We start from the raw sequence: 5,338 nt of genomic DNA, 5'->3' as shown, positions 1-5,338 counted from the left end.
AAGTAAGAAAGTATAGTCGGGCGTGGCCGTCCATATGATACCCTACACCAGTAATAAATATTAAATGTGATTTATTTTTCATAATAAAGCATTTATCTTCAATTGTTCCGATACATTTAAGCAATTTATAGATGAAAAACTAATTTTCTGAAAGATGCTTTATATGGGGGCTAGGGGCCCTTTTCGGGGGTTCTGTTCTGTGGGGCTAGGTGAAATAATGGACCGATTTTAACCAAATAAAACGTGGTGGTGTGTCAAATTTCATCCAATTATTTTGAAAATTGCGACCTGTACCCCATTAAAGTGGTGTAGGGTATATATTCCCAATTAATATCAAACATTTTACTATGCGTATTAAAAAAGAACAAAGACACACCAATACACACATGCTTTTTAGGGACCAAATGTGACTTTTCTTTTGATTAAGAGAACGAAAAACGTAACAAGTAGATATTTAAAAAAGGGTTAACCGGTTCTTGATTATTAATAAAAAAGTTATTTTAAAAAATTGCAAAAATGAATAAATGAGAACCTATAAAATGGGACATTTTCTAAAAACATAAAATTCTTTTTTTCTGACGTCCTGACTTTTTAAACACAGTATGATAAGAATATAGAACTCATATTTGATTTTTTTTAAAGATCGTTAAATTATTTTTTTTTAATTTCTTTTATTTTCGATTACAAATTTTCTTTTAATAAACATTTCTTTTAATTTTATTTTAATAGAAAATTGTCGATAAAAAGTTTTTTGTTGTAGAATTGGAACTACCTGTTGCATTGTGACTTCGTAAACATTAACTTTTAATAAATTGATTGAATACTATAAGACAAATAATATTTAGAAGGAATTTTTAATATACTCCTTGCACATTTGTATTACTGGATCATTTATTGTTTTCTTTACTTGACGAGCAAATATGAAATCCAAATGACCCCAATGAGAATCTGGCACTTCATAGAACAATTTTATATTAGGCAAGCGATAACGAAGACGTTGAATATCTTTATAATGGGCCGATGTATCAGCAAGACCATAGTAAATATACATATTTGAAGTGATAAGCTCAATTGGGTAGGATGGTGGTTCTGTCTGTCCATATTTTTGCTTGTTTTTCCTTTCGCCATAGTCAAATTGTCTAAACTCATTACTCACATATTCTTGTATATAATGTATAGCCTGATTTGTTGAAATTCCAGCCGGATGGGTTTCCGCAAGCAGTGGAAGTAATGTCTTGTACAAAAAATATATATATTGTAAACATATCGTTATTTGTCTGATGTAAACTTACCATATTTAAATTTTTATTTTCTGGTCCAGCCATAAAAGAAATAGTGTTGAACAATACTTTGGAAATGCTGAGTTACCTCCACATGCAGTATCTAACAATCGCTGTACAAATGGATTATAGGGTATAAATTGTTGATTACCCAAAATATTAGATCCCTTTCCAGGAGTACCAACATAAGGGGCTAGACCCACTACAAGATTATCTGTAACGTTACCCATAAATATTGGTGGAGCTAACATATGAGCAGTTTTTATCTTTTTATTATATTCGGGACGCGTTGAAGCCATTACAAAGAACACTGTTGTTCCTTGAGAATGTCCAACGTAATGGACTTTGGTTTCTCCAGTTTTGTTTAATATGTAATCAATCATTTCTGAATGTCAATGTTGCCGATTTCGTGCCAACTAAATGACCAAAAATTTGGGTGGTTTAACGATAGTCTCGTAATTGTTTCGTGAATATATATTGCCCCGGGCATTCCCTAGCCAGACGTCGAAACCGTTATCAGCAAAGTTAAATGCAATAGAATCATTTGGTCCATTCAATATGAAAGAATCTGAGCATGAAAATAGGCCGTGTTGTAAAAATACCACTGGATTTCCTCTACCTTTATTGTTTAATTTTGGAGAATATGGTATCCTAAACATATTCAAAACATATCCATCAGAAGTTTCAATAAAATGTGATTCAGCAGGATAACCATGTTCCCGTATACGATCAGCCTGTAATTAAAAACACTTATAACATAATCTTATAGACGAAAAGTACAACTTACTGAACTCTTAATTGGTTTAAAGGGAATATCAATAAATGTATCAAACTCTGTAAATTCTTCTGCAGAAGAAGCAGCAAATATAAACAAAAAAAGCAAAAATTGCTTTATTAAGACCATATTCACTTTTTAGCTGCAAATAACTGTTAACAATTAATTTTACCTCCACGTCAAGTACTATATATACTATAAAGTTAAATCGCCAATCGAAGCGGATGAACTTGATTATCTTATCAAAAAACAAAAAAAGAAATGAAATTATTTTATAACCTTTTCAGATTAGTTACTCTACATGCTCAAAGTTGAGCATGTAGGTTATAAAACAGTTTAATTCCTTTTTTTTTTTTGATAAGATAATCAAGTTCATCCGCTTCGATTGGATTTGTGTGATTGACGATTTTTGTTTACATTTAATAGGGATTTTGAGAATTGACATATCATAGTCGAATAGAGCATTAACAAATAAGAGTGTTATATTCGATTATACCGAATCTTATATACCCATCATCAAACCGTATGCATTAAATGGAATGCTTTCCTAAAACATTATTATGAGATTCTGACTTGTAAGTGCCGGTTCACACAGGGAAACTTTTTTTGGAAACTTTTGATTTTGTATGTGAAAGAAAGAGATGGTTAATATGGCTTTCTCTTTCACTCACACACAAAAATAAAAAGAAAGAAGAAACTTGCTTCTGTGTAACGAATTTCATGGCGTAGGGTCAATTATGAACCGATAAAGAGATTTGTGCTCATAAGAATCTTATAGTATATATAGTATAGTATATAGTAATTCCACAAAATATAAGCAAACATAGTTAAATACCTATTCTTCATAACAAATAAAAAATAAATATAAATTTGAAATATTTTAAAAATTAAAAAATCTTATCATTTACACAACCTGCAGTTATCGTTTAACTGGCAGTTATTCTTCCAGTTAAGACAATTTTTGTATAAGAACTGTCAATACATGATAAAGTTAAAAAATAATTTATTAAAAATGTAGTTTAGGAAGTATGTAATACCTGGTTCACACTGGGAAACTTTTGCTTTTGTGTGTGAGAGAAAAAGAAATATAAACCATCTCTTTCTCTTACACACAAAATCAAAATTTTCTCAACAAAATTTTCTCAGTGTGAACCAGGTCTAAGGGGAGGAAATTTTGCATTATAACCACTTCCTACTTAGACCTGGTCCACACTAGGAAACTTTTGTTGAGAAACTTTTTTAATTTTCTTTTGAAGTTTCCTTAGACCTGGTTCACACTGGGAAACTTTTGATTTTTGTGAAAAGAGAAATTTTTTCTCTCACACACAAAATCAAAAGTTTCTCAACAAATTATTTAAAAATGTTAATTTAGAAACAGTTCATAACTTTAATAGTCAGTTAATTAGATTAAAAAGAAGATGTATATACATCAAATCCGAAAAAATACACCTAGGCCTCTATCGGGTCTGTTGTGCGCTCCTTAACCAGTATCTCAGATGGGAAACGAACCCACCACCTCCGGTATACCAGACTAGAACCATAACCACTAATCTACCAGAGGCCATATTCAATATGAGTTATTACAAAAAGAGATTTTAAAGCTGTATCCATATAGTAGGGTCGTCAATTATTCGTGTTTAAAATTATTCGAATAAAAGCTTACAATATATTTTTTTATTCGAGTAATCGACTAAATTTAAAAAGTATTCGATTATTCAAACGAATAAAAGTAAAAATATAATAAAATATAAATAAAACTTGCCAAACTCCTCCAAAATCCTAAGATACGGATAAAAAAAAAACGCGTTTGCGCACATTAATGTAAACTAATAAAGTTAACTAGTTCAATCTAAACCTATTTTAAACTTCTCATTAGATTTCAAGTGTAGACCTTTATAATGATATATGTATACGATGTTTAACTTAAGTATAGAAATATGTGTGCATTTCATCAGCTGCAACATGTTTTATACCCACCATCAAAAAAAATAAGGAGTGTGTTTTATTTGTCATTCCGTTTCTAGCACATCGAAATATAGGGTCCCTTATTAGATTCTAAAACGATCTAGCCGTCTATCCACTTGCCTGTTGAAAACAAGATAGGACGAGCTAGAGAGTTAAAATTTTATACAAACATTTTTTGTTTGGCAGAAACTACTTTAACGCAGATAACTGGCTTATAAATGCGCGGATGGCCATGAAATTCGAAATGTACAAATTTTTAATGAACTAAAATGTTTTTGTAAAATATTATGAGGATCGGTCAATAGTCGATCCTACCTCCCATATAAATATCACATCAGAAAATGACATTAACTCGCTTAAAAATACCAGTATAGCAACTAAATTCTACATAAACAGGTTTTTTAGGAACTATTTGTTTCACTTATTGCAAACATTTAAAAAATCCATAGAATGACTTCAAAAACAGAAAGCATTCTACTTTTAAAATTGCTAAATAAAATTTTTATAAAACGAGTATTCGTGTATTTCTTTGTTGAATATTATAATATATTATGGGTAAAAAGAACATTAAATTTTATTAAAAAAACACGAATGTTTACAATTCACTTATAAACACTAATATCTCTATGAAATTCAATACAAAAATAAAAAATGTATGAAAAAAAGTATAAATTCCGGAGTATTTTTAATTATTTTTGGCAAAAATATATTTTTTTACAAGAGGGCTCAAAGGGAGTAGGGGAAAATATGTGCTTATTCTTATAAATGTCGGTAGAGGAATTCACGACTTCAAAGTTATTTATGTAGAATTTAAAAGTATTATTAATGTTTATATGTGAGTTTTGACCTTCAAGTTATTTTCTGAAGGGAGTTTGTGTGAACATTTAACTGAATTATGAGCCCAATGGCTCCTTTCGGGGGGTACGGTTACATGGGTGCTAAGCGAAATAATGGACCGATTTTATCCATTTTCAATAGGCTTTGGGCCAGAAAACAAAACAATGTTACAGTTTCAAATTTAATGATTGACCAACATGAATATTGAATTATAGTTACACAACTAAAGTAGTGTAGGATATAAAAATGTTCAGTAAGTAAATTTTATGTTCTTTTGGAAGTTATTAAGAAGTGAAATCGTAGTAGAATACAACTAATTTGACACAAAAAATATTAACATAAATAAATAAATTACACGTATTTATCAATTATCACTAAAAACGTTTAAGTTGAATTGTACTTTGCTTTATTGTTAAATAAAATTGTGAACATTTAAGTCGAATTTGAAAGGTATTTTTTTTGAGTCCTCCTTTTATTTTTG

The 5,338-nt window shown here is 29.8% G+C and overlaps 1 pseudogene; it reads right to left on the bottom strand.

Moving 5' to 3' along the window:
- Window positions 1-841: 841 nt before the first annotated feature.
- On the bottom strand, window positions 842-2,552 carry LOC124420206 (annotated as a pseudogene).
- Between the last annotated feature and the right edge of the window lie 2,786 nt (window positions 2,553-5,338).

This window comes from Lucilia cuprina, chromosome 5 (assembly GCF_022045245.1).
Source record: "Lucilia cuprina isolate Lc7/37 chromosome 5, ASM2204524v1, whole genome shotgun sequence".
NCBI classification, from domain to species: Eukaryota; Metazoa; Arthropoda; class Insecta; order Diptera; family Calliphoridae; genus Lucilia; species Lucilia cuprina.
Note: the sequence above shows the minus strand (reverse complement) of the source record. Positions and strands in the feature narration are given on the sequence as shown.